The sequence below is a fragment of the Nothobranchius furzeri genome, chromosome 15 (assembly GCF_043380555.1).
Source record: "Nothobranchius furzeri strain GRZ-AD chromosome 15, NfurGRZ-RIMD1, whole genome shotgun sequence".
Taxonomy (NCBI): Eukaryota; Metazoa; Chordata; class Actinopteri; order Cyprinodontiformes; family Nothobranchiidae; genus Nothobranchius; species Nothobranchius furzeri.
This window is the reverse complement of record NC_091755.1, coordinates 44,232,814-44,256,353: the sequence shown is the minus strand read 5'-3', so window position 1 is coordinate 44,256,353 and position 23,540 is coordinate 44,232,814. Positions and strand designations below refer to the sequence as shown.

The following is a 23,540-nucleotide window of genomic DNA, read 5'->3' as shown; positions in this document are numbered from 1 at the left end:
CAACAACAATTTTATTGAATTTAAACTTTCAGCGGAACTAAATGTTTGATCGTGACGTCAGACTCGATAATAAAAAGGTCATAGAGGCTAGTGTCTATGAAAATATCAGATTGATCAGATATTTAATGAGAACGGATTCAGATCCGGTTGATTGGGATTTTAATTGTAATAAAGCTGCTTTAATTATTTTAAACGAGTTTCTGGTCTAACGTCACCAGACGTGTCCCGGATGTGGTGCTGCTGCAGGTGGGTTAACTGGGTCAGAACCAACATGTGACTGGGAGGACTGAAGAACCAGTGAGCGGCTGCTTTTCTGACTGGTTCCTAAAAAAGTTAGTGAACGTGCTGTGACGTCACACTCCCACAATGCTCACCGCCCCAGAGCTGCAGCAGCCGGAGCAGAGACGCGCTCAGGCCTCGAGTATCCCCGCTAATTATCACAAAACCACCGGAAAAGTCCAGCCGAGCCTCGGAACTAACGGTACCGGAGAGCGGCGGGGGCGCACGGAGGGCACGTTTCGGTCCGGTTCTGAGATGGAAGCTGACCGGGACTCCATGTGAAAGTGACTAATGCGGTGCTGGAAACTTTTCGGTGGGTAAACTCGCTGCTGTTTTTGTGGCTTCATGCGTGTGCGTGCGTGTGTGCGCGCGCATGCGGGTTCTGGAGCAGCTTTCTGGGTCTGATCCGAACCCTCGTTGTGACGCACGAGCTGCTGTTTCCGCCGCTGAACCGAGCCAAAGTTTGCATTTTGACTTGATTGTTTTGAATTCGGTCAGTGATGGTTCGGGTTCGGGTTCGGGTGGTGTTCTGCTGCTGTTCGTGTCCCGGCAGAAAACGGTCCCCACGCTGCACTTTGTCCTGCTGTTGACGTTCTGATGTTGTTTGCAGAACTTTTGGGAGGTTCGGGTGAGTTCTGGAGCAGATTTATCGGGTTTGTGCAGAGGCAGCGTCCTGCTGCGCCGTTCTCACGCAGCCGATAAAGTCCGCTAAAAGCTGCACATGGCGCAGAGTTTTGATGCTGGTTATGGTCTGTTAAAAGCGTGAAGTCATCGTGAGTGTGTGTGTGTGTGTGTGTGCGCGTGTGCGTGTGAGTGCTCTCCCTGCAGGAGAGTAAACAACAACCAGAGAAACAGCAGAAGGTTGTTGGGTTCATTCCTTCCTGCACTTGTTAAAGCTGATGTTCCGCAGCGCAGATCCTGTTTGCGCTGCGCACTTTTGGCTCGTTTTGCGGCTCGTTAGAAGATGGGTTCAGTTTGCGGGAAGCCCTCTGGTCCATGCATGACTGAAACGTTTGTCAGGATTCTCCACAAACCTCCTGATCACCTGCGCCGACTCCGGGTTCCTGAATAAGTTCAGATTTTATTCTCTAATTAAATAAAAATAAAGACATTCGTTCATTTCAGATTCTTAAACCCAAATTCCTTCATATCAGTTTAAATGACTCTTGTTGTTTAGATAAGTTTCAGTTTCTTTTAGATAAATAATCCAGAAACACAGATTAAAATTTTAGTTGCATAAAACGCTTTTGTGATAAATCAATAAAAAATCCAAAAGTGAATTATTCTTTATTATTTTTGACTCAAACACAAATAAACTTTAAACGTTTCACATAAAAACTTGTTTTATTCTCAGTTTGAGTAAAAGAATCGGCTGGTTTTCCTCTGAAATCTGAATCTGGAGAACTTCTCATTCGGCCTGTTTGTTGTTCATTAAAATGACCAGAATGGTTTTCTCCTTTGGACGATAAAACGGGAAGAAGGTGGTTTCCAGAAGGTTGAATCATCTTAAATTCTGTAATTATTTTTGGGTTCAGAAAAGTTTCATAAAGAAAATTTTACCACATATTTCTGTCAGATTAAACTTGAAGTCAGATTTAAAGTGAATAAGTGAAAGTTTTCTGAGTAAATTGTGGCGTTAGAAAGTTTTTGGACGCTCTTTGATGAGCGACAGCAGCAGAAGAGTTGAGAGGTGCAGGTTCGACCCACAGACGGTATCAAGAATGGGCGAACCCCACCACCGCCATCTTGGCCATGAGCTGGGGGCGGGATGTAAACTTCTGGGCAGAGGGTTGTCGCCCATCACCTTCTAAACCGATTTAGCTACAAGCTAACTGAAGCTATCAGAGGTTGGTGGCGCACGCGCGGCCTCCTAGGCTGTAACACTAAACGTGAGGCCGAGGCCTTCTCTGGAGCAGGAGGCTAGCTGCTAGTGCTAGCACTGACAGCTCATCTGCTACCTGTGAATGAAAAGACACGCCCCTACCTAATCACCCCCGCAGAGTTGTAGATCTATTAAACCTAGAATGGGTTTTGGACCGGGCTGTAGACGTGTTTATTTCTGCTGTGGAGTTGACATTTTTAACATGTGAGTCGATGCGGGTCTGCTGCTTTCTGAAGCCCGCCCCTAGTGGACAAATGTGGAACTGCAGCGTGTGTCACTTCCTGGTTGGCTTTGGCACCCTACCCCTGTCGGAGGGTCTGGTGGTGCCTCTCAGCGTGCCCCAGGGATGCGGTTGCTACAACCTAGCTAGCTCATCACCATCAGCGTGTGAATGGACCAATGGCTGACTGTGTTGTAAAGTGCCTTGGGGGGCTTTAGAACTCTAGAAGTTGCTGTATCAGTTACAGATTTAGCTTTTCCATTCTGCAAATTCTGCCAGAGCGAAGATTTAGATTCAATTTCTGAATCTGTTAAAACACTTAACCTGCTTCCGTCTACAGTTGTTCAGAGGGAGCGAGGGTGTGTGTGTGTGTGTTCAGTATGGAGTTGATTCAGACGATGTTTTTCTAACACAGCGAGGTCATGTGGGGTTGATGATGTTGTGCAGCCAGGCTCAGGAGGTATAGTAGTCTCCAGTCTTCAGAGGGTTGCTGGTTGAATTCCAGCTGCTTTCTGGGAATTGTGCTGTTGTGTCCTTGGAGACACATGACGTAACTTTCCTGCTGGTGGTCCGCGGGGCTGTCAGATGGCCCCAGGGCAGCTGTGGGTACCACGCAGATCATCATCACCAGCAGAGTGTGAATGAGATACGGGATTAAGAGCCTCCACACGGAGCTGAACAAGATTACAGCTGAAACATCAAGAATGTTATTTACGGAGTAAAAGAGCAATCCCGCACTAGTGATGTGTTGAAAAAGGTGGAAAAATCAGTTCATATAAGAATTCCCCAAATCAAACTGAATCTATTTGTACAGGAGCAGCAGCCTCAGCAGGGAGGCCCAGACTTGGGCCAGCTCCTCCGGGGGAATCCCGAGGCGTTCCCTGGCCAGGTGAGAGACATAGTCCCTCCAGCGGGTCCTGGGTCTCCTTTAGGTCTCCTCCTGGTTGGACGTGGCCAGAAAACCTCACCAGGAAGGCATCCAGGAGGCATCCTAATCAGAGGCCAGAGCCACCTCAACTAGCGGATGTGGAGGAGCAGCGGGTCTACTCCGAGCCCCTCCTGGATGACCGAGCTTCTCACCCTATCTCTAAGGGAGAGCCCAGACACCCTGAGGAGAAAACTCATTTGGGCCGCTTGTATCCGTGATCTCGCTCTTTCGGTCACTACCCAGAGCTTACACTGCTTCACACTCACACTTCACACCGCTTCAGCGAAAGCTGAAGATCACGTTCTGATGAAGCCAACAGGACCACATCATCTGCAAAAAGCAGAGTCCTGATCCTCAGGCCACCAAAATGGATATCCTCCACACCTTGGCTGCACCTAGAAATCCTGTCCATAAAGGTTCTGAACAGAGTCGGTGACAAAGGGCGGCCCTGGTGGAGTCCAACTCACCGGGAACGAGCCCGACTTACTGCCGGCACTGCGGACCAAGCTCTGACACCGTCATACAGGGACCTAAGCCCTCGTAAGGACGGACGGAGTCGAGCTCTCTTTTCTAAACATCCGTCTGTTGAGACGTAGAACGCAAGCTTGTGATTGGTCAGGATGCCGCTGCCGTCCACCGCGCCGCCACCGCGCCCTCAGAAGCAGAAAGAGAGACGAGGACATCTAGCGGCAGACACGGAGCAGCTTGAAGAATACCTCGTGGAGAAACTCTAAACTGTGAACGTTTCATTCCCCGTGACTGGAGGAGTGAAAAGACGCAGCAAGCGTTTTATTGGTGGACGTGTGAGGACAAAACGTCTCCGTCCGCGTCTCTGCCTGGTGGAGACGTATAAACTAGGCTTAAGTGGTAGCTTACCAACACCGGCAGTGAGGAGATAATCCAACGTTTGTTCAGTGTGTAGAAAATAATGACATGATTATTATGCAGCAGGTTGTGGAAGTTCACTAGACAATAGATCTACTACTGCTACTAAAGCTACTACTATACTACTGCAACTATACTACTACTACTGCTACTACTATACTACTGCAACTATACTGCTGCTACTGCTACTACTATACTACTGCAACTATACTGCTACTACTGCTACTACTATACTACTACTACTGCTACTACTATACTACTGCAACTATACTGCTGCTACTGCTACTACTATACTACTGCAACTATACTACTACTACTGCTACTACTATACTACTACTACTGCTACTACTATACTACTGCAACTATACTGCTGCTACTACTATACTACTGCAACTATACTGCTACTACTGCTACTACTATAATACTGCAACTATACTACTACTACTGCTACTACTATACTACTGCAACTATACTGCTACTACTGCTACTACTATACTACTGCAACTATACTACTACTACTGCTACTACTATACTACTGCAACTATACTGCTGCTACTACTATAATACTGCTACTACTGCTACTACTATAATACTGCAACTATACTACTACTACTGCTACTACTATACTACTGCAACTATACTGCTACTACTGCTACTACTATACTACTGCAACTATACTACTACTACTGCTACTACTATACTACTGCAACTATACTACTACTACTGCTACTACTATACTACTGCAACTATACTACTACTACTGCTACTACTATACTACTGCAACTATACTGCTACTACTGCTACTACTATACTACTGCAACTATACTACTACTACTGCTACTACTATACTACTACTACTGCTACTACTATACTACTGCAACTATACTGCTGCTACTACTATACTACTGCAACTAAACTGCTACTACTGCTACTACTATAATACTGCAACTATACTACTACTACTGCTACTACTATACTACTGCAACTATACTGCTACTACTGCACTACTATACTACTGCAACTATACTACTACTACTGCTACTACTATACTACTGCAACTATACTGCTGCTACTGCTACTACTGCACTACTATACTACTGCAACTATACTACTGCTACTACTATACTACTGCAACTATACTACTGCTACTACTATACTACTGCAACTATACTGCTACTACTGCTACTACTATAATACTGCAACTATACTACTACTACTGCTACCACTATACTACCGCAACTATACTACTGCTACTACTATACTACTGCAACTATACTACTACTATACTACTATACTACTGCAACTATACTACTACTACTGCTACTACTATACTACTGCAACTATACTGCTGCTACTGCTACTACTATACTACTGCAACTATACTACTGCTACTACTATACTACTGCAACTATACTGCTGCTACTGCTACTACTATACTACTGCAACTATACTACTACTACTGCTACTACTATACTACTGCAACTATACTACTACTACTGCTATACTACTGCAACTATACTGCTGCTACTGCTACTACTATACTACTGCAACTATACTACTACTACTACTGCTACTACTATACTACTATACTACTGCAACTATACTACTACTACTGCTACTACTATACCACTGAAACTATACTGCTGCTACTGCTACTACTATACTACTGCAACTATACTACTACTACTGCTACTACTATACTACTGCAATTATACTGCTGCTACTGCTACTACTGCTTCTACTATACTACTATACTACTGCAACTATACTACTACTACTGCTACTACTATACTACTGCAACTATACTACTACTACTACTGCTACTACTATACTACTGCAACTATACTACTACTACTGCTACTACTATACTACTGCAACTATACTGCTGCTACTGCTACTACTATACAACTATACTACTGCAACTATACTACTACTACTACACTACTGCAACTATACTACTACTACTGCTACTACTATACTACTGCAACTATACTACTACTACTACTACTATACTACTGCAACTATACTGCTGCTACTGCTACTACTAAACTACTATACTACTACTGCTACTACTATACTACTGCAACTATACTGCTGCTACTGCTACTACTGCTACTACTATACTCCTGCTACTACTGCTACTACTGCTGCAACTATACTACTACTGCTACTACTGCTGCAACTGCTATTACTACTGCTACTACTATACTACTGCTACTGCTATAATACTGCTACTGCTGCTGCTACTACTACTGCTACTACTATACTACTGCTACTACTTTTACTACTATACCATTGCTACTACTATACTACTACTGCTGCTACTACTACTACTACTGCTACTGCCACTACTGCTACTACTATACTACTGCTACTGCTACGACTATACTACTACTACTGCTACGACTATACTACTGCTACTGCTGCAACTGCTATTACTATACTACTGCTACTACTATACTACTACTACTGCTACGACTATACTACTACTACTGCTACGACTATACTACTACTACTACTGCTACGACTATACTACTGCTGCTACTGCTACTACTATACTACTACTGCTGCAACTGCTATTACTATTCTACTGCTACTGCTATACTACTGCTACTACTGCTGCAACTGCTACTACTACTGCTACCGCTACTACTGCTGCTACTATACTACTAATGCCGCAACTGCTATTACTATACTACTGCTACTACTATACTACTGCAACTGCTATACTACTGCTACTACTACTACTGCTACTACTATACTACTGCTACTACTGCTACTACTATACTACTACTGCTACTGCTACTACTACCCTAACCCTAACCGATGGTGGCACAGGAGTTAAGTGCTCGCCCCGTAATCGGAAGGTTGCAGGTTCGAGTCCCGCTCAGTCTGTCGCTGTCGTTGTGTCCTTGGGCAAGACACTTAACCCACGTTGCCTGCTGGTGGTGGTCGGAGGGACTGGTGGCGCCAGTGCTCGGCAGCCTCGCCTCTGTCAGTGCGCCCCAGGGCAGCTTTGGCTACATTGTAGCTCATCCCCACCAGTGTGTGAATGTGTGTGTGAATGGGTGAATGACTGATTGTGTTGTAAAGCGCCTTGGGGGGTTCCAGGACTCTAGAAGGCGCTATATCAAATACAGGCCATTTACCATTTACCATTTATACTACTGCTACTACTGCTGAAACTATACTACTACTGCTACTACTGCTGCAACTGCTACTACTACTGCTACAACTGCTACTACTATACTGCTACTGCTACAACTATACTACTACTGCTACTACTGCTGCAACTGCTATTACTATACTACTGCTATACTACTGCTGCTACTGCTATACTACTGCTACAACTGCTACTACTATACTGCTACTGCTACAACTATACTACTACTGCTACTACTGCTGCAACTGCTATTACTATTCTACTGCTATACTACTGCTGCTACTGTTATACTACTGCTACTACTGCTGCTGCTGTTACTACTGCTACTACTACTGCTGTTACTACTGCTACTACTACTGCTGTTACTACTGCTACTACTACTGCTGCTACTACTGCTGCTACTACTACCACTACTGCTACTACTGTACTACTGCTACTACTATACTACTGCTGCTACTGCCACTACTTCTACTACTACTGCTACTGCCAACTACTGCTACTACTGCCACTACTACTGCTACTAGTACTACTGCTACTGCTGCTACTACTGCCGCTACTGCTACTACTGCCGCTACTACTGCTACTACTACTGCTAGTACTGCTACTACTACTGCTACTACTGCCATTACTGCTGCTACTACTGCCACTACTGCTGCTAGTACTACTGCTACTGCTGCTACTACTGCCGCTACTGCTACTACTGCCGCTACTACTGCTACTACTACTGCTAGTACTGCTACTACTACTGCTACTACTGCCATTACTGCTGCTACTACTGCCACTACTGCTGCTAGTACTGCTACTACTGCTGCTACTGCTACTACTGCCACTACTACTGCTGCTACTACTGCTACTATTACTGCTACTACTACTGCTACTATTACTGCTACTACTACTGCTACTACTACTGCTACTACTGCCACTACTACTACTGCTACTACTGCCACTACTACTACTGCTACTACTGCCACTACTACTGCTACTACTACTGCTACTACTGCCACTACTACTGCTACTACTACTACTACTGCCACTACTACTGCTACTACTGCCACTACTGCTGCTAGTACTGCTACTACTACTGCTACTACTGCTGCTACTGCTACTACTGCCACTACTACTGCTGCTACTACTGCTACTATTACTGCTACTACTACTGCTACTATTACTGCTACTACTACTGCTACTACTACTGCTACTACTGCCACTACTACTACTGCTACTACTGCCACTACTACTGCTACTACTACTGCTACTACTGCCACTACTACTACTGCTACTACTGCCACTACTACTGCTACTACTACTGCTACTACTGCCACTACTACTGCTACTGCTACTACTACTGCCACTACTACTGCTACTACTTCTGCTGTGGCTCATGGCTGGCGTGGTGGAGATGGATGTCACAAGCTACTACTTAGCCAGTGCTAGAGCCGCAGACACGCTGTGTGTAAACTCACAAGGATTACCAGAAAAAGGAGACCTAAGTCTAAAGGTAACGTTTGAGAAGCCCACTGTGTCGAAGTGTCACAGTATCACACATCGCCGTTAGTAATGTGTCGAGATAAAGTAAACAACGCTGATTTAGCCACTGGCTAGCGGATGAGCGCTGGAGCGTGTTGGGAGAGACGGGTAGCTATTCTTTTCTACTACTTAGTTGAATTAGCAGACTCCATGCTTCCAGGGCGCACCGCTGCCCTCTGCTGGTTCTTTCAGGTTACAGTCATAGTCCAAACGATAACGTGGAGCTCGTATGTCCCTCAACAGCTACTGTATTTCAAGATGGTGGATGACCACGGAGTGTCGACCACAGTTTATGTATTTAAAATGTAAACTTTACAGCTGAGAGGAATATTTAGAATTGATGTTGGTGAGAAACATTAGTGAAAAGGAGAAGTTTGTGAACTGGAAACAGGATTTATAGTAAACAGGTAAAATATTACACACTGGAGCTTTAAGGAATGAAAAGAGTTGAATCATTTTGACTTTCATATCGAATCTACGGCCCAAATAACACACCTGTCCTAGTGACCCTGGTTTACTTCCGGAGAACCGAGATGGTCTCAGGTGGGATTCTGCAGCTCTTTCAAGCCTTCGTGCCTCCAGCTACATAATAAGGAAATGGAAGTGAGGATGTCACGAGACAAAGCTGGTGTTTGTGCCGATTGCTGTGCAAGTTGAGACTCATGTGTTGATGTTTGCTGCTCTCTCACCAGAACCACCCAGCTGGAGATGGATCTGCCTGCAGGCTTTGGCAGATTTCATTTCTTAAACATTTGGATGAGTGTGTCAGGAAGTTGTTGTTCTGCTGGTTTTAGATGCAGACAGATTAGTTCAGATCATTTAACAAATGTCTTCAAAGCAAAACTTATGAATCCTCTGAAAGTTTTTATCTTCTGACAAATCTCTTCGATGGCTGAAGGATTAGCAGGACAAGCATTTCTTCCCCTCCTGAAGGTTTTCTGAGCAATCTTAAACTCCTGATGATTCTTGTTATTCCCGAGCATTCCTAACCGCGCTGCTCCCCAGAAAACTTTCTCTTCTCGGGTCCGCTGAGCCAGCTTCTTCTCATTAACGTCCGAGCATCGCCGTACATTACTTCCATACCCCTGTGGTCGGCAGTCAGCACGTTTTATGTTTGACTTTGTGATTAAACGAGTGTGTTCGCCTGCAAGAATTCTCTCTCTCTCTCTCTCTCTCTCTCTCTCTCTCTCTCTCTCTCTCACACACACACACACACACACACACACACACACACACACACACACACACACACACACACACACACGCGCGCGCGCGTACTTGTTTGTGAGAAATGTGGGTCTGAGCTCCTGATTTTGGACTCGGAGGGAGGTCTTCTCCTGTTCAAATCCCCCACAATCCTTTGCACTCCAGCGGGCAGCGGCAGAGGCGGCTGCAGCAACAGCAGGCTGATTTCCATAAGAAAAGAGCATCAGTTGGGTTAATGGGACAGCGCTCCGAGGGGACAAATGGTGGTTAATAACCAGGGAAGAATCGGAAAAGCTCTGATCCCTTTCTTTGTACTTCTTCACCTTCCAGAGGCAGAGCTAGGATGGGGGTGTGGGGACACTGGGTTCATGCTAGAATGGATGTTTTTCCCTGCAGAAGCTTATATACTGCAGGAGCTGCCACCTGTGCTGTGGGATGGGTCTTTGCATGTGTCTGGCGTGTTTGCATGCACTGTTCAGATTGGCGTGTTTGGACGTTGCTGGACTTTCTGGATGGTTCTGTCTGTGTAAAGGTTCAGCTCTGTGGAAGCAGGGTTCTGTGGGAAGGTTGTGAACAAATTGAACACGACTGGTTGAGAATAGCTCTTTGAGCAGCCTCAGTTTAGAGTACAGGTGACTTTTGATCTAATTAATGAGCTACAGGTGAGCTGTTGCGGTTAGTTTGGCATGAAATGAGTATTTGTAACAGGGGGGTTTCTAGTGCGCTAAGCTAGCTGTAGCATGTTTGTCAGCACTAGTGTTGTCAAAAAAATCGATACCCAAAAATCGATGCTAAAAGTGGTATCTAAATTAGATATTCCATCCCTGTGGTATCGATATTATGGACTATTATACACAGCCTTCTTCAAGTACACCGACGCGCACGACAGCCAGATGCCGTAAAGCAGCCTCCGCCTCCCAGACAAACAGAAGAAGACGCCGCATGGCTACATTGCAATTTCCCACGCAAGTTGTCTCCGATCCAAGTTTTGTCTGCCAAATAAATAAACAAAAACATAAACAGCGAATTTGGGAGGCGCTTCACAGCCCAACTTCATTAGCATACCAAGTCCGACACGTAGTTGTATATTCACGCTTATGTGCTTAAAGGAAACTCCCGTTTATTGCAACCCGGGCTTAATTTCTAGCATGCAGTACGTTTGTTTACTCACGCTGACAACTTTGGTGCTACTTGGATTCCCCGGGGTATTTAGATCCATCGGCGAATCGCCGTCAGTGTATATCCATATAACGGGTGCGGACGGGCACCAATGGTGCAGCCTCGAAATAAGACATTATCTGCACCAAAACATCTCAATGTCGAAAGGTTTTGTTAGGAATCATTAACGTGATTCCCCTGTTCGTTTGGAGCGGGTCTGGTCTGGGATTTGTAGGCGTAAACAGACTAGCCGCGGCTAATCTAACCGGCGCTTTTAATGACGTCACTGCCGTGCGCCAATCTGTTTTATTAAGATTACCGGTAGATGTACCTTTGTCCTACTGTGGAGAAATTAGTTTTCTCCCTTTATTGACCAACAGAGTTGTTCAAAAGTACAGAACAAAACATATGGCATTACAGCTTATGACAAAAATGCACCTTAAACAGAGTTTAAGCAGCAAAACATCACTCTGCAAAGAGTGTATATATAGTGAGACAATTCATGATTTAAAGTGTTAACTTTCGCCAGTTTTTGTATGTACGTTTTAAAAAATGCTGATACTTGAAAGGTTTAAGCACTTTATACACTTAATTCTTAACATTTAATTTTTGCAATATAAATTGAGGAATGTTATTTTTTGAATAAACTTGTTCAATAAATTGGTGCTTTTAAATAGTATCGAAATCGAGTATTGAGTTTTTTTTCCAAGTATCGAATCGAGTTTGGAATTTTAGTATCGTGACAACCCGAGTCAGTAGAGATGCACCCTAAACTTTACGCGGGGATCAGTCGGATTGACGATTCAAAAATCTTCTGTAAATTGTTTTGGGGGTTCCTGAATGCATCCTTGTCCAGAAATTGTCCCAGGTTCACTTTTGCTAAGCTAATTCATGCTAACACTGTCTCTTCTTCCAAGTTCCAAGACTAAAGGTTTTATTTCTAGAGTCAAAAATTTAAGGTAATCAAAAAGTGAAATAAATAAATGGTGTTAATTATGGTTCTTTGAGATAAATTACAATAGTTAAAAATCTGTATTGACCCCAAACTAGAGTCCATACTACTACTACTACTAATGATATTTTAAATAATAATAATAATAATTATTATTATTATATTAATGATAATTTTGATAATAATAATAATAATAATAATAATGATTAGGATAGTAATAATAATGATAATAATGATGATAACAATAATAATGATAATGATGATGATAATAATAATAATGATAATTATGATGATAACAAAAATAATGATAATAATCACAGTCATGATAATGATGATAATACTTATCATCTATGCTACGGGCAGCAGCTGCTCAACAGGTTGAGCGGGTTGTCCAGTAATCAGAAGGTTGCAGGTTCGATCCCGGCTCTGCACAGAGAATTCTGCTGTTGTGTCCTTGGGCAAGACACTTAAACCACCTTGCCTGTTGGTGGTGGTCGGAGGGACCGGTGGCGCCTGTGCTCGGCAGCCTCGCCTCTGCCAGTGCGTCCCAGGGCAGCTGTGGCTACATCGTAGCTCATCATCATCAGTGTGTGAATGTGTGTGTGAATGGATGAATGATACACTGTAGTGTAAAGCGCTTTGGAGTCCGTACTCTGAGAGGTGCTATACAAGTGCGGCTCATTTATCATTTATGATGATGATAATAATAATAATAAATATGATGATGATAATAATGGTAATGATAATAATAATAAAAATTATGACAATAATAATGATAATGATATTGATAATAATGATCATTATAACCATGATAATAATAATAATTATGATAACAATAATAATTATGCTAATAATAATGATCATGATAATATAATTATGATGATGAGAATAATGATATTCTAATTATATTGCTAATGGTAATAATAATAATAATAATAATGATAATTATGACATTAATAATGATAATAATAAAAATATTGAGAACAATAATTATAACGATAATAATAATAATAATAACACTTATGATAATGATAATAATAATGATGATGATCATAATGATATTCTTATTATACTGTTGATGGTAATAATAATAATATTAATAATGATCATTATAACGATGATAATAATAATTATGATGGTGATAATAATGATATTCTAATTATACTGCTAATAGTAATAATAATAAGAATAATAATAACAGTTATGATAATAATGATAATGATTATAACGATTATGATAATGATAATAATAATAATTATGATGATGATAATAATGATATTCTAATTATACTGCTAATGGTAATAATAATAATAATAATAATGATAATTATGACAATAATAATGATAATAATAAAAATATTGAGAATAATAATTATAACGATGATAATAATAATAATAATAATAATAATAGTAACAACACTTATGATAATGATAATAATAATAATGATGATGATGATCATAATGATATTCTTATTATACTGTTGATGGTAATAATAATAATATTAATAATGATCATTATAACGATGATAATAATAATTATGATGGTGATAATAATGATATTCTAATTATACTGCTAATAGTAATAAGAATAATAATAACAGTTATGATAATAATGATAATGATTATAACGATTATGATAATGATAATAATAATTATGATGATGATAATAATGATATTCTAATTATACTGCTAATGGTAATAATAATAATAATATTGATAATTATGACAATAATGATAATAATAACAATGTTGAGAATAATAATTATAACAACAATAATAATAATAACAACACTTATGCTAATGATAATAATATTAATGATGATGATAATAATAATGATATTCTAATTATACTGCTAATAGTAATAAGAATAATAATAACAGTTATGATAATAATGATAATGATTATAACGATTATGATAATGATAATAATAATTATGATGATGATAATAATGATATTCTAATTATACTGCTAATGGTAATAATAATAATAATATTGATAATTATGACAATAATGATAATAATAACAATGTTGAGAATAATAATTATAACAACAATAATAATAATAACAACACTTATGCTAATGATAATAATATTAATGATGATGATAATAATAATGATATTCTAATTATACTGTTGATGGTAATAATAATAATATTAATAATGATCATTATAATGATTATAGTAATACTTATGATGGTGATAATAATGATATTCTAATTATACTGCTAATAGTAATATTATTAATAATAATAATAATAATAATAATAATAATAACAGTTATGATAATATTGATACTAACAATTATGATAATGATAATAATAATTCTGATGATGACAATAATAATACTCTGATTATAGTGGTAATGGTAATAGTAATAATAATGATGATGATGATGATGATAATAATAATAGTAATAATAGTAATATTAATAGTAATAATATTAATAATATTAATAACAACAATAATAATCATATTTATTATGAATATAATAATTATTCTGATAATAATAATTCTGATGATGATAATAATGATATTCTAATGATACTGGTAATGGTAATAGTTATAATAATAATAATAATGATGATAATAATAATAATAGTAATAATATTAATAGTAATAGTAATATTAATAATATTAATAACAACAATAATAATATTAATTATGATTATAATAATTATTCTGATAATAATAATAATTCTGATGATGATAATAATGATATTCTAATGATAGTGGTAATGGTAATGTTATAATAATAATAATAATGATGATGATAATAATAATAATAGTAACAACATTAATATTAATAGTAATATTAATAATAATATTAATAACAACAATAATAATAACAATTAAGATTATAATAATAATTATGATATTCTAATTATAGTGGTAATGGTAATAGTTATTATTATTATTATTATAGTAATATTAATAATATTAACAATAATAATAACGATTATAATTATAATAATATTTATGATAATAATAATGATATTGTAATTATAGTGGTAATGGTAATAGTTATAATAATAATGATAATGATAATAATTCTAACTAGAAAAATTTGCATTTCTTGCAGAAATGCTGTTTGAATGCTGGATAACTTAAACTGTCAAAACGAGCTGAATGTATTGAAAGATGTAGAAGCAAAAAGCAACAAGCAAATAAAGCACAAAAAGTAAATGAATATAATAGAGAAAAATAATCCTAAATGGCACAAAACTGAAATCTGTGAACATTGTATAAAAACTGGACAGCTAAAATGTCTAAACACCTGTTATTTCAGTAGGACTAGTTTAACAGTTTAATATTTACTTTTAGCTGAACTGTGAAATTAGCATCATATGCTAAATTCAGAAACGGATTGCTGAAGCTGCTGAATAGCTGAAGTGAAGCTGAAACTAAGCAAAACTTAAAATGAGCTGAATGAATTTAAATATTTAGAAGCAAAAATCACCAACAAGTGTAATAAAGCTCAGAATATAGGTGAAGAATGGACAAAAAATGCTAAACAGCAGAAAATTTTAATCTTTGAACATTGATTAAAAACTCAAAGGTTGAATGTTAAACAGCTGGCATTTGAATGAGAACAGTTTAACGGGTACATTTGTACAATTGGCTGAAGTGTGAATTTAGAAACATTTACTGATATCTGAAACTGATAGATTAACATTTGTTCAGACTTGATATGGGATGGATGAATGGTTGTATGAATGAAATAACGGATGGATGTTAGATGGTTTATTGGATGGATGGATAGAAGCATGTATGGATTTATATGTGGATGGATGGATTCCTTAGGCCAAGCCAATCGATTTGATGTCTCACATGCTTAACAGCATTCAAACAATAATGGTAATAATAATAATAATGATGATGATGATGATATTCAAATTATAGTGGTAATGGTAATTGTTAGAATAATAATAGTAATAATATTGATAGTTATAATAATAATAATAATAATAATAGTAATAATATTGATAGTTATAATAATAAAAAATTAATAATAATAATAATAATAATAATAATAATTAAAAATAATAATAATAATAATGGATTTGATTTTTATGAAGCTTTTTAGGCTCACTCACATTTACACAATGCTAGAGATGGTAAGCTACGAAGTAGCCATAGCCGCCCAGGGGCAGTACGTCTTTTAATTCTATATTTCTTTCAGAAACCCTTGCAATGCATATTTGACAGATGGAACTTTATAACGTAGTGTTTACAAAGTGCTGTAATTATTCAGAAATGTGCTCTAGGTGCTGGTTCCACTCTGACTAATTGTTATCTCGTCCTTCTGGTCAGAGCTAATCTATATTTATTTATTTATTTATTACCAATAAATAAATAATCTACATTTCTCTAAAAAAGGTTGTTCTACATTTGTTAAAATTCTGTTTATTCAGAACATTTCATGGAACCCTGACATTAATGAGTCACATCATCTGCAATTAGTGTTCAGCCAAGTGTTTAAAAGGATCCTTTTCTACTATAACTATGGTCCAGCTATAACTTGGCTTATCAATTCTTATTTCAAAATGTCAACCACCTGACACTGTTGACAATGTTTAGCATTTTTAATATTTATTTTCTTGAAAAGGCTGTACGGCGTTGGGAGCATCAAATCTATGTTATATGAAGAAGAAGAAGAAAGTATCATTTCTATAGCGCCTCTCAAGATAAAAAATCACGAGGCGCTTAATATGCTAATAATGTGTCTGGAATCGGCTGTTTTTTTTAGGCTGTTAAGCAGATCAGGTACAAACGCTGGGAAATTCAATGAATTATTCGACCAGTGGTAATAGGCCAAGCCCTTTGCCGATCTTTTTTTAATGAGCAATATTTTTGGTTGGCCGTGAATTCCCTGGCTTGATGTTCCAAATTTCCATGTCAAATCAGCATCTTTTTAGCAACACTGTTCTATGTGCATATATATATGTTATACATAATATAAAAGCTAGGAACATTGCAATTCCAATGATGTATTGCAATAAAGGATTCAACCATAACTGTAGATAAAGTAAACACTTTTGTCAAACCATTCAGAAATGCAAAATTTACAGATGGGTTCCTTTTAGGGCCGTGTGATTGGACGATAGAAGATTAAGGATTTTTATGTGATGACAATCTATCAAAGCTCAGAGATCATAGAACCGTCTATTTGCGTTCCATCACCAGGGTTAGGGTGCCATTATTTCTTAACGACGCACATATTTGTTTTTGTTTTTTTCAGCCGAGTCACGCTATTTGCTAGTCCGCTTCTGTCGGCACAACAGCCATGAACCAATCAGAGCAAGTTTTAGGCAGCGTGTTGGTTTTTGTAGCTGGGCTGCTCGGTAGACCCGAGGAAAGGAATCTAATTGATGCATTAAGATGCGTCTATAAACATTTAGGAATCGTTGAAGAAGCACACCATACTGGACTATAGCGGCTAGCCGCTAGCATTAGCCACTAGCTCGCTCCATCTCTAAGCGGTCGTTACATGTGTTCTCACACGTCTGCTCGATCAGGAAACACTGACTTCAGAAACACAGGAAAGAAACACTGACTGGGTCTGCTTCTTATGCCCACAGCTCCCCTACTGGTGACTGACGAGGCCAGGTGTTCTTTATAATGAGCACCAGTGTTGGGCAAGTTACTTCAAAACTGTAATGCATTATTTATTACTTGTTACTCTCATTTTAAAGTAAATCATTACATTACAATATTATTGATGTTAAAATGTAAGGCATTACACTACTTTTGCATTACTTTAAGTTACTTTCACCAAAACAACTTCAGTATGAATCTGGTCATGTGACGCTCAGTGAGCTCATGACATGTATGTGGAAGGTGATGTGGTGTCTGAGCTAGGGTTGCTGTTAAAAACAGTCCGATATAATAACAGTGCTTTAAAATGGTTGTTTATTAAATAAAAGCAACAACAATCTGTACTCTCAGCATGCTGCCGTCTTATAGGGCCATCTGAGCAGGGAGTGAGGTGGTGGGGGCTCCAAGCCTATATTTCCCTTGGTCCCCAAATGCCTTGATACGGCCCTGGATGTGGGACTGGCTTCTGGGGTGAATTTGGTTGGTTCGAAGCTGTTTTTGTACAGAAGACATCTTATAGGTTCCCTTAAATGAAACTTGATGCACATTTACTACATTTAGGCAGCAACCATGACGGAGGGAAGAATGATGCTTTTATAAGTAACAGCTGATTGAAAACAGAATGTGCAGCGCAGCACCCAAACGGCGGATTATTTACTAGACATTTAAAGCAAACATTATTTTTATTTTTTACTGTGCTTGAGCACAAAATCAAGGCGTTTCACTCTTGCTGGTTTGGGGTGTTCTCACGGCCATGTTTGCCGGTCAGAAATGGTAAGAGGATGTTAAATGCATGGACCACATACTTCCACTTTTCCTTGTGTATTTTTTTCTGGACGAGCGGGGCAGCTGTGGCTTTTCAGAACCTACATCCATCCATCAGCCAGCACCCATGGTTTACACTCATAGACAAACACAAACCCTTTTTTTCCTGGATTTTCTCCTCATCCCTCCTCATTCCTTTTATGTGTCTTCAGTTCCTTCCCTCTTGTGTTTTTGCTCCTGCGCTCCATCCATTTGTCCCCCCGCGTTTCGCCCTTCATCCACGCCTCTCTTCCAGACTGAGTTTACAGCCCCCAGGCTACTTCCGCCAGGCTGTCTGCTGCAGATTTATTAATAGGCTTTTCTCTGTGCAGTAAACACAGCGTTGGTTTAGGGGGTCGTCACTCACACACTGATAGACTTGTACTTAACCTTAGGCTCTCGCTGACCAGGGAATAGATGGAGGGTTGTTGGTTTCCAAAATGATCCTCTGCAAATTAGCAAACAGAGGGGGAGCTGGGACTAAACTTTCCAAACAGAAGTCATTTGCAACAATTTAGGAAGTTTAGTGATATTTTCCTGGAAGTGTTGCAGGATTTCCCCAGGAAAACTTGCTAGACCAGGTGGTAAGATGCCCACGGGCAACCCACCGTGTTTTAGTAAAAAAATATAAAGTTGTCAGGAAGTTTAAAATGATGACTTGTGTGTGGTGTTGTCAGCCATTACTTAAACTTATTTTTGTAGGTTGACAATACTTGACTCTTTCTATCTTTTAGTTGGTTATCAAGTATTGTCAGTCCACTAAACGATAGCAGTAGAAGTCGTTACAGCCACGTAATTTAGAAAGATCAAGCAAGGCTGCATAATTTGTATGGAGGACTATTTCATGTTTTAGCAGCGTTTGAACCCACCAATTATTGCTTCGTGTGCCATGTTAATCACTGGCTCAGAGGCTTCAGTGACTGACCAGCCTGCAGCAGGAAAAACGGGAACGCTCATTAAGCTACTTGTTATTAAGCAACACTAGCATCAGCTCCACTCCACCGCAGTCTGGCTGCGTTTGTTCCACACCGTCGTAGGAAGCGGACGTGATTGAGCACATGGGCGGTCTGTGTTCTGTGATGTAATGAGCGCATCTCTGAGCACATGGGCGGGGCAGAAGAGCACGGAGAAGTCTGTGATGTCTCATTACTAAACAAAAGCGGCCTAAGCAGTCTTACTTTTGGAGACTCTAACTCCAATTTAGCATCCTGCTTTGCTTTGTGTGGCAGCACTGTGTGTGTGTGTGTGTGTGTGTGTGTGCGCGCGCGCTCCTCACAGCAGAGAAAACCGGCTTCAGTGCGAGGCTCGTTAACTCCACAGCATCCAGAATGATAATGAATCGTGTATGCGTGACTCCACTGCAGGTTGATTCAATCTGCCAATCAGAGGCTCTCCCTAATGGTAGGCGTAATTTTGAGTCGGCCAATCAGCCAGCAGTGGGTTTGTCAGCCCTTTACGGATCCAGGCAGATCTACTTTGGAAAAGGGCTGAAAAGATGTCCGGTTGTGCACAGGAAAATCCAAGGAAACCTAAATGAGAACGCTCCCAACCAGGTCCAGGCGGAGTGGAGCTGATGCTAGTGCGAAAGTGCCTTAAGTTATTTCATAACACTCGTTTAATTTTATTAGTGCACTGTGTTTGTGTTGAAGACCTTACCAATGGATGGCCATTGGGGTGAAAAATCCCTGGCACAAACACATCAGACTCGCTTTCATCACTGTTAGCAAGCAAAGAGGTAAATGTGTAAAACAACACTTACTAATGGTGAAAGTTTTGTAACCGCTTGTTACAAATCAGTAAGTGTGTTTTGTCCTCAAGGGCTCCCGTAGAAGGAAACATGGCGTCTAATATGGTGTCACCCAGAGACTTGGACCCGCTCCCATGTATTTTACAACAGATTTTTATGGTTATATGTAGTGAAACCGCCAACCTTTTTCAACAACTGGGCATCATTTAATTCATTTCCAACAGCATTTTGATGAATATCTCCAGAGATTAAGTCGAGTCAACTTTAGTTATATAGCATTTTACAACAGCATAAAAGCTGGCCAAAGCGCTAAACGAGCCAAAACCAACAGAAGTTTCCTAAAATGCTAAAAGTAAGATGAGAGTTCATCAAAAAGAAAAAACATGATAAAAACAAACATATCAAAATATCATATCAACAACATTATTAACAGTAATAACTACACACTGTCCCTTTAATAAAGACCTATTTTCATTACAACTTTATAAATGTTAATTTTGTGCCTTAACTATTTAAAATGAACAGTGAATTGATTAAAGTAAAAAAAATGGTTTGATATAAATAGACTGTCACTGAACCTGAACAAAACAAACTTTATACAGTTTAATAACAGAAGAAGCTGTGACGTATCTGTAATGATAGATGGAATGGAAATTCAGAGAGTAAAAGAAACCAAATTTCTTGGAGTCATGTTCGATGAGAGTCTCACGTGGAAACCACATGTAGGTTATATAAAGGGGAAAATCGCCATAGGGGTATTATATAGAGTCAAGTATCGGGGTTGTTAACATCGTATCACTCACTGATTGAACCATATTTATTTTATTGTTTAGAAATTTGGGGAGCCACTTGCAAAACTTTTACACAACCGTTGTTCATTTTGCAAAAAAGAGCATTGAGAATCATTAATAACAGTAACTATAGAGATCACACTAATCAATTATTTATTAGATACAAAATACTGAAATTTCCTGACTTGGTCGAGTGGAAAATATTGCAAATAATGTACAGAGCGTATACGAGTAATCTACCAACTAATATTCAGAAGATGTTTCATAAGAGAGTAAGTGGGTACATGTTAAAAGGAACTGATGTCTTTAAGAAACCTAGATTCAGAACCAGAGAGAGGGAAGGTAACATTTCTGTAGATGGTGTAAGATTGTGGAACGCCGTTAACAAGGAATTTAAAGAATCAACTTCACTTGCAATATTTAAAAAATGTATAAAATCTAATGCATTTAGTAATTATGAAAAGGAGAATTATAATGTCAAAGATTAGACATGAAAATATTAGAAAGTGACTGAGGTCATATTGTGTTTGTTTGGCGGATAATTTTATTTCGTAAAAAGGGGCAGAAATTAAAAGATTTTTATGTTACTGTATGTTGTATTTGTTTTTGTTTATTTTATACATTTTGAATGAAATAAAAGATTTAAAAATAAAAATAAGTGATGCTTAGCCTGGCGAGGGGTCAAAGCTCTGGGCAGCATCAAGGGGCTTTACTTACATGTATGTAGTGGTTAACTCGTCTAGGAAACGTCAGACTGCTTACAAAGCCCTGACTTCCTTTAGTTCGGACCAGTGATGGTTTCCACACGTGTGTAATGTTGCTGTCACAAATGTGCAACCAGAAAAGCCCTAATGGTTACCTCCTGACAGCAAGAATAGGAGCTGTGTTTTATTGTCCTGTAAACAAGGCTAAAATAAAGGATTCTGCTTAGGCCGGCTCATATTCTGGGCTTCACTCTGATGTCTGCACATAGCTTGGCTATGTGACAAAATGTGTCCCGTATGAACACATTCACTGCTCAGTTTTATCCACTTTATTGTAAACAGAAGGCATCATTTATTACCAGCCCGTGCTACGATTAGCTGCTTTTGTTTAAAGTGCTACAGAAATAAATGGACGTGAATGGAAACCCGAGTCATGGAGTTCGGAACGCTGAACTTTTTTAGGTCTGATACATCACTGAGGGTAAAGACGGTTTCTTGTTCAAGAACGTTTAAGATGTTTTCTGTTGCCTTTTGGGAATCACAAAATGTCCTGAAAACATTTCTGCATCTCCTAAAATACTCAGATTCTTTTGTTGGGATACTGGGAACTAGGGATGCTCCGATCCAATCAGGTGATCGGAAATCGGGCCTGATCTCATTATAAAAGGATCAGGATCGGGAGACATAAATCATGACTTTTTAAATTAATCCTGAGATTGAGATTGTTTCTTGTACCAAAACAACACAGTAAGGTCACACAATTTACAGCTGTTAGCCAGCAAGCTAACACAGAGCTAAGATGTCTTCAGCTTAAACCAGACAGAGAAGCCAGAGCTACATGTACATACCGGGCACTAGGGCTGCCACAAACGACTATGTTAGTAGTCGACTAATCGGGTCATTCATTAAAGTTTAGCTTGCTGCAGCAGGATGCTCTAATATGCCCTCATTAGCTTCTAGTCTGAAGTGTGATCAGCTACGTGCCATCTAGTAATAAAGACCAGATGATAGCTTATCAAACAACTCGTCTCTCGGCATGCATGGAAGACGGAAAGGACTGGCTAGCTGCTAACTTTCTATCAACTAAAACCTGAGTCCATCTTTTTTGACCACGAGGTCGTCTAGCTCATCTGAAACCAATTCTGAAGCGGCGGCATTTGGAGTCAGTTATTCATGCATTTATTACCTCCCCATTAGACTGTGCAAACGCGCTCCTCACTGGCATTCCCAACTCGGCTTAAATCGGCTACAGGTTGTCCAGAATGCAGCTGCTAACAAATACATACAGACGTAGCCACATCACACCGGTCCTTGCACGCCTCCATTGGCTCCCCGTCACATTCTGTGTACAGTTCAAGCTGCTGACTCTGTTTTAAAGCCCTACACGATGGAGCACCAGCATACCTGTCAGAACTGCTTACACCTTATGTTCTAGGGCTGCACGATATTGGGAAAACCTGCGATATTCAATAACAGGGATTAATATTGCGATGACAATATTACTTGGGATAAATAAAAACTTAACTCAGGAACAAAAATAATCAAAATCAAAAAAATATAAAAATCATAAAAATGAGAAAAGCAAAAGATGTGAGGAAAGGGACAAAGAAAATGAACAGGAGAAGGCCATCAGTGGATCCCGGGAAAAGCAGAAAGAGCAGAACCAAGCTAACTCAGGTGTTTGCTAACCATCAAAATTA

The 23,540-nt window shown here is 39.2% G+C and overlaps 1 protein-coding gene across 1 annotated transcript in view; it reads left to right on the top strand.

The window, feature by feature from the left end:
* The first annotated feature begins 405 nt into the window (after window positions 1–405).
* Window positions 406–23,540, top strand: part of plagl2 (pleiomorphic adenoma gene-like 2) — an 82,640-nt gene continuing 59,505 nt past the window's right edge. The window contains exon 1 of the mRNA XM_015961621.3: window positions 406–592. The gene's annotated coding sequence lies outside the window, so the exon portion shown is untranslated. The remainder of the gene's footprint in view (window positions 593–23,540) is intronic.